The 13,434-nt window shown below is 46.5% G+C and overlaps 1 long non-coding RNA gene across 3 annotated transcripts in view; it reads right to left on the minus strand.

The window, feature by feature from the left end:
- The window catches only part of LOC139075317 (uncharacterized), a 35,581-nt gene that overhangs the window by 11,747 nt on the left and 10,400 nt on the right, over positions 1-13,434 (minus strand). The window contains exons 4-6 of one of the 3 annotated variants that reach the window (XR_011525597.1): positions 7,624-7,778; positions 5,303-5,584; positions 1,641-3,905 (exon numbers count right to left, since the gene is read on the minus strand). This is a non-coding gene — a long non-coding RNA (uncharacterized lncRNA). Of the gene's footprint in view, positions 1-1,640; positions 3,906-5,302; positions 5,585-6,689; positions 7,503-7,623; positions 7,779-13,434 lie in introns of those variants that run through there. The other 2 variants (XR_011525596.1, XR_011525595.1) reach the window with 2 other exon arrangements.

The following is a 13,434-nucleotide window of genomic DNA, read 5'->3' on the forward strand; positions in this document are numbered from 1 at the left end:
GGGAAACTGCCTCAGATCAGAGGGCTGAGACTCTACCCCAGCCTTTTAGGTCATAATACATCTTGCATATCAGCTATTCTCTTAGGTAGGGAATTATTGGGACAGACACCCAGCCAAGGTGACATGAGCATAAAGGAGGACTCTCACAGAGTCCAAATGCATGAAGTCATCCCAGGAACTGGAAGCTCATTAGACAGACACTTTTTTTTTGTGCTGGACCACAAGTCTTTTCTCTCTGCATTTCTAATCTGTTCTCCTTTTTACAAATCCTTGACCATCTTTTACAAGGCCCAACATGACTGCCAGCCCTGAGTTGGCCTGACTCACAACTCCAGGGCCCACCCCATAGAAGCAGAGTGTCAGACCCTTGGGATCACCTGGCTGGCTCAGTCTGGGTGATGGTTTGTTCTCCCAGGTTAGGCTTCTAGCCGTAGCCCATCACCTGGAACACGGGCCAAGGGGTTGTGTCAGCTGGTACAAACAGGGCAGCAGGAGGTGGAGAAGGGGAAACCCCAGGAGGGATGTAGGTAGGGAGCCAATTATAAGTGCAGGGAAAAATTGTGAAAGATGTTGAACTTCCATCTTTAGAGTTGAGAAATGTCTAGTCAAAGACAACAAAAGGCAGAGATAACCTAGGTAAGTTATTCAGGACACCCACTAAATTTCAACATCTTTCACAGTTTTTCCCCGCACTTATAGATGGAAGGTGGAGTCGGCCCGGTGGTGCGGCGGTTAAGTGTGCACGTTCCGTTTCGGCGGCCCGGGGTTCACTGGTTCAGATCCCGGGTGCAGACATGGCACCTCTTGGCATGCCATGCTGTGGTAGGTGTCCCACATATAAAATAGAGGAAGATGGGCATGGAAGTTAGCTCAGGGCCAGTCTTCCTCAGCAAAAAGAGGAGGATTGGCAGCAGATGTTAGCTCAGGGCTAATCTTCCTCAAAAATAAATAAATAAAGATGGAAGTTAAGTTGTAAAAACTTTATAGCAATGAAAATAATTCCTGTTCACAGAAATGCAAATTGTGTCTGGTGGAATACAACTGACTATTGCCTTGCGGATATTGACCAGTTTTGCATCCATTTCTGAAATCAGCAGCCTTATCTAACTATCATGTGTGATACTTTGAGTTCTCCTTTGAATTGGTTGTAATACTTTAGTGGTTCTCTCATTAAGTAATTAGTTAAATTAAATCTTTGACACATTAATTTTATATCTTAGGAGAAGCATGATTACATCGTCTTTTAAAGTTTATCGTTAAATACAGACAAAGCTTGTATGATCACATACTCATTTAAAGAACATCATTGATGCAGAGAAAAAAATTTAGAAGGATACACAAGAAACTGTTAGTGGTTACTTGTGAGGAAAAGGGGAAGGAAGAGGCACTTACTTTTCATTTTATATCTTTTTGTACTATTTAAATTTTTTAACTGTGTTAAAAGAATTTCTTTCAGTGAAAGTTGTCCAGGTAAAGGTATAAGGGTCGTTTGTTTTCTTTTTTTATACTTTTCTATATAAAAAGAAATTGACTCACTTTATAGTTATTTGTTAAGCTGTACATGTGGTTGTTTGGAGTTTCCTGACTGTATATCATATTTTACAATAAAAATTTTAAGAAAGCAAAACTGGATACATGTTATAGTTAAATTTTGTAAATTTTAAAGGAAAAAGCAAACCAAATAAGTAAAACTACATACATCTTAGTCTATTGCTTCAAACCAGCCATGGGCAGCCAGGAGGTGGTTAAGACACGCTGCTGCCCTCAGGGAAGAGGATAAGGTTCAGGCCCCACTCAAAGGCCAAAGGGTTGCAGGCATTCACCACACCCACCTTGTGTCAGGAGCTGCCCAGGTGAGAGGCTTTCCTCACTGTTCAACGCCCCCGGCCTCTCCTCTCTCCCGCCCCCTGGCAGGCCAACTCAGGGAATGCTGATGGAAGATCTCGCCAGAATGGGATCATCCTTTCCTCCTGCCCCTCCTCCCCTGACAACCCGAGAGGCATCCTGCCCTCGCTGGCTTGCAGCTGAAAAGCGAGAATCACCACCAAACCACTGGTTGTACAATGAACTTCTGAGAAGGGCACACAAAGTTTTCGTCAGCTGAATCCTGCCTTTCTCCTGACTTACACGATGGTCCATATATGCTCTGGCTTCCGTGTTCATGGCTGGCTCACCCACTGGTAATGGTTCCCAACACTTTATATTCTCCGGTTTTCCTTAACCAACCTCTAAACTAGTATTTATTTAAGTACATGAGGATAGAAGCCTCCTTCTAGGAATTCCTCCATCAACCAAGCCTGGATGTTTATCTCTACTGTTTTCTTAGTGTGTGTATATGTTGGAGGGAGACAACACCAACAGGAGTGGGGACATCTCTCAGCTCCAGGAGCTTCCCCCGACCTTTGGCATGAGTGCATGCCGCTCCTTGCATTTGGCACCTCTGCATGCAGGTGCTTCATTAATGAATTTTGGCCCAGGAGGATGGGGGAAGAAGGCAGGCATGAGCCTGGTGCCTCTTCTCATTCACTGCACACTCCCAGCTGGGCTGACTAGGGCCGGCCCCTTGCACACTTACACACTAAGCACAGAGTCATGGCCACCCCGAATTCTGGGGCTGGTGCTCCAGGTGTCGCAACCAATTTCTCCCAGGAACTCAAGGATGGATTTGGAAGCATTTAACTGTTTTCCCAAATTGTTCCTTTTCCTTTCGTTAAGGAGATGCAACCACCAACCTCCCCGATCCAGACCAAGTCTCACCTCGAGAGCTAGGACTATGACCTTTGCCTTATTTTTAATGCTAAGATCTCTCCAGGAGGAGCTTAGCCCTTATTACCGTGACCTGCATTGTATGTGGAAGCATGTTTTCCAACGGAGACTGCGCAAGAGAACACCCACCTCTCCCTTTTGAATATTCATTCCCTATCTGAAATAAACGTCCCTGCTTCCCTTTGTTCGGGGACGCCGTGACTTCGGAAATGATTCTGCTTGGTCTCCTATTTGCTGCAAATACACTTTACTTTGTGAGACAACTATTTCTGGTGGAGAGTCTGATTTAACTCACTAAGAGGGAACCCACTTTGGTTTCGGTAACACAGGTGCTCCAGAACACCTTCTCAAGCAGCACACTACTTCTCACTGACTGCTGCAGGGAGAGAGAGCCTTACCTTGAGTGCTGCTACTTGGGGATGTTTGAGCCCAGACCCCAAGGTTGTCCGATCATATCACTCTCTCGACTAGTACAATGGATCCCATTGTCTCCAGGATAAAGTCCAAGCTCCAAGGCATGGCCTTCAAGTCCCTCGCTTCCCAATCTGGCCACAGCTATATCTCTGGCACCATCTCCCTACACTGTGTACCCCTCTGTCTAACCACTCATTCACTCCATGCATGCTGGAGTTCAAGTAGTGCATAGGTCTAAAGGCTGTTTTCTAAGCCCTCACAGCTGCCCCAAATGATGTATTTCAACGGCAGCTTCTCTCTTATTAACTGATGTCATCAGAAGCGCATCACGATAAATGCAGACACAAGCATGCCAGTGCCTATTCTAACGCAGGGCCTTACCCTGGTGCTCACAGCACCCCGACAGTTGCACCTGGATGAACATCACAAAGACCACTTTCCAGATTGGCTGTCTCCTGGGAGCAGCTGCAAGATTCCTCCTGTCTCCCAAAAGCTCGCTGCCGTGGAGCAGAGGCAGTTGTATCAGGATACATCACAGCATATCGCTGCCAAAGTGACAGCTACAGTTATGTTTTGGCTGACAGCTGGAGATGAGAGAATGTACAAACAGCCAAGGCCTCATGAGCTTCCATGAATCAGTAGTTTGTGCTGCGTGTCCAGCTGGTAGGTGAGGTGCGCCCATCCTGCCAGTTGTCCAGGCCCTTCCTTGGTGGGCAGCCTGTTGGCTACAGACCTCAAGTTAGCACTGGGGACCCTCAGGTGAAGTCCTCCACCGGACAGTGATAGTGAATGCCCCCAAGGGCCATCCCAGGTCCCCAAGGAACAGAAGAGTAGGGTGGTAAAGCCCAGGCAAGGCCCAGTGCCCAGGGACAGGCACTTGATTCTTAGGCAAGGGCCGGGACAGGTAAAGCAAAGGGCCAAGATGCCCAGGGTGAAGTCCATTGTGCTGGTCAACCTGACACGGAGTGTGCCCGGACAGGTAGAGCATCTCTATGGAAGCCCCAGGGCACCATCTCCATGAGGAGCCTCAGTACCACAAGCTGTGGGCAGAGGAGTGGGGTCAGTGTAGGAGCCAAGACACCATCGCAAAAACAACCACAGCAGCAGCACCTTCCATTTACTGAGCCCTTCCTTGGGCCAGGGACTGTGCTGACCACTTTCCATACCTTTCTTCTTTTCATCTTCACCACAAACCAGTGAGGTAGGTTCTGTTATTGTCCCCATTTTACCAGTGAGGAAACTGAGACTCAGAGAGGAATTTGAGGCAGACTGCACAGCTGGCAAGTGTGGAGATGGAATGTGAGCCCAGGCAATCTGGCTTCAGAGCTTGGTTGGCTTATACCTCATTATCCTGGTTTGGCCCTTTCAATCCAGTCTTGGATTACGAGACACTAAGAGATGACCGCAGCACATTCCTCACATAGGGGGAGTTGAGTTGGGACCTCCGAGTAGATGTTGGCCTGGAAGCCAAGATGTTACCAAGAAAAATAAACAATAGCTATTTCAGGTGACAGGTGCTAGGCTATGGAATTGCGGGAAAAAAACAAAAAAGCTACCAAGATTTCCTCATTGTACAGTTTTGCATGTTCAGCATAAGAAGTGTCATCAGGAAGCTGCTCCATGGCCAGCGTGGCCCCTGGAGACAGAGGGCAGAAGCAGGAACTGTCCTTTCTCTCTGACTCACAGGCCCTCTGAGGCCCCAGCACCCAAGATGGCCTACCCAAGCCTAGGGCTTGCCTCTTACTCAGCCCTGACCTGGGTTCTGACCAAGGCCTCTGGGAGGGGTGGGCCCAGACTCCTGGGGTTCTCCAAGGAGTGCTGCTGCCCTTCTCAGGCCCCTTATTGGAGCAGAACCTGCCTATCCTGCCACCCTATTCAAAGGCATGCAGACGAGGAGGCAGCAGGCTAGCAACTCTGTTCAACACACTTCTAAAGTGGGCATCTGCAAGGCCGGTGAGGCTGGGGTGCGGGAGTGTTTGTATTTCAAGTGGCTGCTGCCCATGAATCACTGATTTCATTTTGTGCTCTCGGCTCGGCAAAGGCATCATTTCCATCCAGCCTCACGTGGGGCTGGCGGCCAGAGCCTCTTAGTGGAGCTATAAACAGCAGATCATCAACTCACCTCTTCCGAGCTCATCACAGGCTCCTTGGTTTTCTGTGTGTCTTCCTGCTGCCTGCACGTCACTGTCACTCAGATTTCCCAGGTAAGGCCTGGCTGAGAGGCCCAGGGCATGCTCTAGGGGGCTGCAGCGTTTGGGTTCCCAGAGCTGTTCAGGGTGACAGCGAGGGCAATGGCAGACTTTTGAAGAGCTCGACATTTAAGGCATCATAATTATAATCTCAGGTCTCTGAGCTCCTCTCCAATTAAACGCAGCAGCAAGGGACTGTCATTTCTCTAGGAGTCCTAGAAATAAAAGGCAAAGGACTCACCAAACACACACCCAGAGAAAGCCACCCAGAGTGAGTAACACAAATGAAAGATTTCATGCCTTTCTTTGGACTTGTCTGCTAACACTGAATGAATGAAATACTTTATGGCTCCCTGGCTTCAGAAGTGAGATAAACTGAATGAAATACTTTATGGCTCCCTGGCTTCAGAAGTGAGATCACATTTTTCAGTATTAGTCATAGCTACCATACACAGAGTGCTGCCTGCGTGCCAGGCTCTGTGCCCAGCCTTTACACGCAGCATCTCCTCAAGTCATCACAACAGCCATATTGAGTGAACTGCTAGCATCATTGGTGCTCTATAGTTGAGGAGGCTGTGATTCCCAGAGTCACATGGACAGCGCTGCTGGATTCCAGAGCCCAATCTCTGAGCCACCACACTTTCTGCTCCTGCAGAAGAGGACTGTGTATGTGTCCATGTGCCTCCATGCATGTGTCCATGGGCATGTGCTACCGGAGGGATCTGAACTGCAGTCTCCCTTCCCCAGATGCACTCCATGACTCTAACTAGCAGCCAGATGCTCACCAATTCACTTTCCCCCAAGTCCCAGGCCCTCCTGGCACCCTGAGTGTCCCCTGCCACTATCTTCTCTCAAATCTGATCTTCTAGTTTCTCCTGCAGGGAGGGTACCAGCCTCCACTTGGTTCTCCAGGCCCCGCTCAACGGTTTTCCTCATGCCTCCTTCCTCTAGGTCTTGAAACAGGCAGAGATCAGGTGGGACTACCCCCTACCCCTGGCAGCGTCTCTCCAATCTGTTTCTTCCTCTAACCTCCCAGAATGACAGCCCCATCTTTGAGGTCTAGTTCCCTTTGTTGGCTTGTCACGATAGCCTCCTGGCTCAGTGCTGTACCTGGGGAATGTCTTAAGAACACATTCATGGTCCCCTCCCCAGACCACTTGAAACAAAATCTCACAGGATAGAGGCCAGGGTCTGGATTTTTAAAAACCTCCCCCAGTGATCTATGTAGCCAGAGTTAGGAACCACTTTACCTAACTGGCCTCCTAGACTCCAGCCTCTCCCTGCCCTGAACCCTCCCACCCAAGCTATCAGCTTAATTTTCTTTTTCTTTTCTTTTCTTTTCTTTTCTTTTTTTTTTTTTTGGTGAGGAAGATTGGCCCTGAGCTAACATCTGTGCCAATCTACCTCTATTTTGTACGTGGGATGCCACCACAGCATGGCTTGATGAGTGGTGTGTAGGTCTGCGCCTGGGATCCAAATCCATGAACCTTGGGCTGTTGAAGTGGAGTCCACGAACTTAACCACCATGCCACTGGGCCAGCCCCAGATTAATTTTCTTAAAGCATAGTTTACCTCATGTCACTCTCCTGCTCAAGATCTTTGGGTGGCTCCCCACTGCCTGCAGGAAAGTGCAAAGTCCTTAGTGTGGCATTCAAGGCCCTCTCTATCCTGGTCCACTCACTCTCCGGCTAACCCCTTGCCCCACCCCACAGAGCTACCTTGCCCTGTGACAGCCTGCCGGCCTTGTGTGGACTTTAGATGTCAGCTGGGCACAGTGGAGCACACTGAAACAGCAGCCAGCCTTCCCTAAGACTTCGAGCCTTCGATAAGAGGAGTGAGGAACTATTGCTACAATGCCCCCTCTTAACTCAGGAGCCACATGTGCAGCTTTAAATGAAGAGGGTTTTGTGTGGCCTGTAGATGAAAGGAGATCCGCCAGCAGACAGAACACAATAGCAGCAATGTGTAAACACAGGGTAGCAGGAGAGGTGGGGCTCATGATTAATCCAAAGGCGATGGGATTTTAGCATTCTCCTGGCTTTTTTTCAAGCCCAGAAGACAGAGCAGGTCTGGGAAGAATTGGGGCCGGGGCCACATTTCAAAGCAACTTTCATGATTTTCTGTCCCCCGTTCCTAGACAAAAGCAGAGAAACACATTTGGATCTTGCTCCAAAGGTCAAAGACTGTTTTGCTAATATGATTAAACAATGTGTGTGTTTGGACTTTGGTCCATTTCTCATCAAGAAACACCTACCCCATAATAAAATAAAAAGTGACTGTTGGGGCCGGCTGGTGACGCAGTGGTTAAGTTCGCACGTTCCGCTTCTCGGCGGCCCCGGGTTCGAGGGTTCGGATCCCGCGTGTGCACATGGCACTGCTTGGCACACCATACTGTGGTAGGCATCCCACCTATAAAGTAGAGGAAGATGGGCACGATGTTAGCTCAGGGCAAGGCTTCTTCAGCAAAAAGAGGACGATTGGCAGTAGTTAGCTCAGGGCTAATCTTCCTCAAAAAAAAAAAAAAAGTGACTGTGTTGACTGACAGCAGGAGTTATTTCAGAATGGGGCCTGGAAATTGTTCCCCTCAAGTGTTTCAGAGTGAAAATGGACCCTAAAGAACTCCTAGTTAAATGTGGTAGAAGAGCCTCTCATGAGTCTCCATCTGCTTCCTCCCAAAACCCTACTAAAAACAACTACAAAAGAGTAAAAAGAATTACAAATCCACCAGGTCTATGAGGATAGGGGAGGAGATGGCAGCAGACGAAGGATGTCTGTACATTTTTGGAAGGTGGGAAGCAGAGGAAGGAACGGCGAGTCACACGGCAGTGCGGGGGAGGCTGAAGGCCTGATGCCTGCAGAGGGTGCCGGGGAGAGGCAGGTCAAGCTGCCGGGACAGGGAGGGCAGTGCTGCAACTGGGACAACTGGTGGAATCTGGGAGAGAGCACAGTCCCAGCTGGGCAGTGGGGTTGTCACACCTCTCCCACCCTGCAGGAGACGTGAAGTGGGAATTTGGATCAGCACATCAGGCACTGTGGGGGGTAAGTATGAAGTGCAGCACTGAAAGTATGGAGAATAAATGGAAATCTAGACATTAAAAGGTTAACTCCCAGCCCCTCTTCCTCACCCTGCTTCTAGACAACCTGGCAGCCAGGCACACCCCTTACCCCCAGGATGGAGACTAAACAACCCTTTTCTGTAGCAACTGAGCAGGTTCAAGGGAAAGACCTACTGATACAGACATTTGGGATCCCCACTGGGAGAATCAGCTCATGACCAACCTCCCCCTACAGGGAAGGCCACCCACCGTTAGACAAGCTCCACCCCAGCATGCTGACCATGCAATCATCTCTTCAGCACATAATTGTTAAATATGATCAGAGAGCCGAGATTCCCCAGACTTTTAAGGCAAGCCTCAGACATGAGAGACAGGTGTGGGGGAGAGAGGAGGAGTGACAAGGGAGGAAGAATGCATAAGCTCAGGGAGGAGAAGAAAAGAAAGCTTTAAAAATGCTATAAAATCCTCAGGAAGGGAAAATAAGATTTATATCTCAAGGTTCATTATCATGAAATGTCAGAACACCAGGGATAAAGAAAAGACCCTAAAAAGACCCAGAAAGCAAAAACAGGTCCATTGAAAGGATCAGGGATCAGAATGGCACCAGACTTCCCAACAGCAACACTGGAAGCTGGAAGATAAAGGAGTGAGGCCCTCAGTGAGAGTGATTTATAGCTTAGAAATCTAAACTCAAACCATTAGTTAAGAGAAATGGTAAAATAAAAGATTCTTTCAGACACAAGAGATCACCAATAATTTGCCTCTCATGCTCCCTTCCTCAGGAAGCTCTTCGCCTGAACAAGAAAATAATCCAAGAATGAGGACCACATGTCCAGGAAAGGGCAAAGGGATGCCCAGGATGCTGGCAAAGGAGACCTTGGCTGACAGTGGGGCAGTGGGCCTAGGTATGGAGCCCGCCTCTGAGTCAGAGAATAGAGGACTTCAAGACAGAGACAGGCCAGATGGGTTACCTGACAGAGTGACTAGGTGGAAAATTATGTTGAGGGGTTATTAGAAGGTTGTGAGAATTAGTAATAAGTTTATGAAAAACTTAGTAAACAAAAAATATGTGGCAATTGCTACCTACAAATCCCACAACACATAAACTGTAAAAGAAAACAGACGCAACACAAAAAAAACGTAAATAGCCATAATAATGTAAACACAGATTACTGATTTAACCAAAGACTGTAATGAACAGTGTTGGGAAGCTGGGAGAAAGGGAAGGAGGAGGCAGGTGGCGGTGGGTAAAAGAATCAAATCTTCATCTTCTCATCATTTGCAAGAAAGTGGGCAATGTCTAAAACTGACAAATCAACAAAACAACACTATAAACATACTATTTAGAAAAATGGGAGAGGAGGTTAAAACTGGGAGAAATAGCTGAAAGAGTCCCACTGGGTGCCTCTGGGTATCAGATTGGGGGTGGGGTTGGGTATAGGGGACTGCTATTTTTCACCATATGCCTTTTAATACTATTTGACTTTTTAATTTTTATGTGTGTATACATTATTTTCATAAAAATAAAAAATAATTTTTAAAAGTAAAATTAATAGAAAATATTTTAAATTAACAAAATTTAAAAAGCATTATATATTCACTAATTGCATCTCTGTGACCTGTTTCTGTCCTGTTGATCTTCCTCTCCATTCATTCATTCATTCATTCATTTTCTTTCAAAGTATTAAATATTGATCAGAAAATGTGGTAGGGTTGCCAGAGAAAACACATTTGGAATATGCTTACAGTAAAAAAAGTATTCCTTGTTTATCTGAAATTCAAATTTAACCAGGCACCCAGTATTTTTATTTGCAAAATCTGGCACCTTAAAACGTGGGCTCTCCTTTCACTAGCCCCCTATGCTAAGCCTGTGGCTAAAGTGAGAGTGGGACCAGAAAGTGCATCTGCAATTCCATTCACAGCGTGGGAAACATGTATGGAAACTGAGAACTTCCTGGTCAGATGCCGCACAGTGATTTGGGGTCTGCGGAGACGTGCATGGCGCGGTGCCCGCCAGTCCGCGGCCAGTCTCTGTGAGCCCAGAGCATTAACAGAGTGCACTCCTTTTCTGTGACTGGCAGCAGGGTCCCTCAGGGCTCAGGAGCTGGCCCAGGGCTCCTGCGGGTCATCACCGTCCCTTTGCTGCATTTTCTTTCCTGAGAGGGGGCAGGGCAGGATGAGACGTGACCTCAGTTTAGCTAAATTCAGAAGTGGGACCACACCTATGTCACCCCTTCTTGCTTTTTATTGAAAAACGATCTCTTTAAGCAAATTTCTTACGCAGACGCCTAATCTTGTCTACAGCTGCTTTCTTAAGAGTTTCACTCTCAAAAGAGGACTTTGTTCTTGGACTGTAGGGAGATCCTCTCCCACCACTGACTATCGCTGTCTCCCTTTTGTGCTGGGGACGCTGTTCTTTGGGGTTAACAGAATTAATACTAAGGACATGTGGGTCCTCCCGAAAGCTAAAATCATCTCTGGAATATATAAATATATAATTTGGAAATACACAAACATAAAAGTATATAGAGAAAGAGAAACAGCTGAAATCTGGATATTTAAAAAGGAGGAAGAACACAAATATAAAGCATTTTTGTTGTTTTACTATTAATTATTCCTTATGTGAGTAGATGTCAACAGCAGCCAGGCAGGCAACAGGATTCCGGAACCCAAGTGGGATGAAGATGATTAGCCCCAGGGTCCTATTCTACAAAACTAGTGGTCATAATAACAAAAGTGTTTGCTTTGCTTAAACAATTTCAAGGCTTTCTAAAAACAAATAGCTGTGGCCATATTTTTTTTAATTGTAAAATATTTATTTATGTATCTAGTGCAATCATGCATTCATTATAGATGTGAGATGACTGGGAGCTCAGTTCAACCGAAGGAAGTATTTTGTATTTTTCAGAAAGCTCTAATTGTTTAAAGTTCTTCTATTTAAAGATGAAATCTAACTTTCTGTAGCTCTCTCTTTGGCCTTATGCCTGCCTTGAAAAGCGACGACAAATGAGCCATCTTCTACCAAGCAGCCCTTCAATGATCTGAAGTCAGTTATAGCGCCTCTCCAACTGTGTCCTCTGCTCCCATGCAAACTGGTCTCCGGCTCCTCTCCTCCATCTGCTTCCTGGTGAGCACTTTAGTTCATCAATGCTGTGCTTAAAATAAGGCACTCAGACTGAACTCCTGGTATGGCCCGAGGCGTACAGGACAGCGAAGGACTATAACTTCCTGTCATCTGAACACTGAACATCCATGCAGTTAGGTAAAAGCCACTCGACTGCTGTTATAAGAACTTCAATTTTAAGGTTTCTGGCAGAGAGAAGACTTGTCCGATACAATAGAAAAAAACTTAAACTTTCATTTACAACAGGTTAAAATTCATGCATTTTGATACAGAAATGCCTTTTTATAGGAATATAAATAATGGATTAACAGACAAACTTTTGCAAGACAGAAGCTAACCTGATTTTAATCGTTACTACCTTTGCAGTAAGGAGCAAGATAACTTCCTGCAGTAGGAAGCCTTTGGGGAATGTAATTTCCACTGCCTTGTGATGTTAATTTGAGGCAATTATCATAAGCAGACTGAAAAAAGTTTTGCATATCAGTTGCCCCTGTGAGAGCTGTGTGCTGTTGGTGAGTCCCAATCTTGGAAAAGCCCTAGAAGAGGAATATTCAGAATTCAGATGCTTCTTTAATAGCTGTGGATCCCAAGGTTTCATAGCTTTTAACGTCTCCCAGCCTTTGGCTGGGAAAACTTTCCTCTGCAAATGCTAGAAAGCCAGCTGGAAGAGCTCTCTCCACTTGATACTTTTAATGCATCTGCATTTTCAGCTTTTCCAAGGCAGGATGGGCAAGAATAAAACCGCTTCTCCAGTCCATTTGGCTATTTTAGAACAGTTTTGTAGTGTATGAAGGGAAAATAGGTATTTTTTCCCCTTGGTACTTCCATGACCACTATGAATTTAGGTTACTTGCTGAGCTTGTTTGTGGTGGGAAGAAAAGAAACCCTACAGTCTACGTTCAGTGCTCTCACCTGACTGCCCACCAGGAGGCCTCCTTGAGCCATTTCCAGGGACGTGTTCACCTGTCAGATTGGCCCCCCTTTTCAAGATCAAAATCAGAACAGAAGAGCTGAAAGTGCTGGGGAGTGATAAGGACTAGCTGCTTTTCCAGCTTGATGTCTCTGTACCAGGCCCTCTGGGCCCGGAGCTTCTACAGAGCATCAGGCACAAAGTGGGAGGCTGCACAAAGAGAAGGAAGGTTTTGCTCAAGAGATTCCAGAAATTCAAGAATATGAGAGCAGTGATTGCAGTAACTATTCACTATCTTTAAGAGGAAGCCTGGGGGGCCAGCCTGGGCAGCTCACTGGTTAAGTTCACATGATCCTGTAGGGGACTGATCTTGGCCACGCCAAGATATGTCTCTGTGGCATGAGAATTACTGGGCTGGTTGCTTTTGATAAACTGGGACAGGGAAGGAGGCTCTGAGGAGTGGAACTTGCTTGCCCTTTGTTAGGAGACATTTACATTGTAAAGGAAATCTCCATCTGTAAAGTTATCTCCCTCTCTGTACCAGGAAGAATGGGGATGACTTTATCTCTAGAAACTCTTAATCAATACCAAAGGCAAGGACTTAAATCTGCATAATGATCTCATTCCTGTTTCTGGTAACCTCCTGTAACTGACTCCCCCACCCCCAACATCCTCCTTTGTCGTTAGCTGGATATGATATTTAAGGTGGTGGCTTCAGCCATTTTGGCGAGTTGCTTAGCTTGCCTGACCTCTCCCATGTATACGTGTTATAAAGCTTTGTTTAATTTTTTCCTGCTATTCTGTCTCATGTGAATTTAATTTGTTCTCTGGCCAGACGAACCCAGAGAGGGTAGAGGAAATGTCTTCCTTCCCTACAATCCACTTTGGCAGGCTGGGTTCATATGTTCAGATCCCAGGTGCAGACCTACACTACTCATCAAGCCATGCTGTGGTGGCAACCCACACACACAAAAT

This window comes from Equus przewalskii, chromosome 13, assembly GCF_037783145.1.
Source record: "Equus przewalskii isolate Varuska chromosome 13, EquPr2, whole genome shotgun sequence".
In the NCBI taxonomy this organism is placed as follows: Eukaryota; Metazoa; Chordata; class Mammalia; order Perissodactyla; family Equidae; genus Equus; species Equus przewalskii.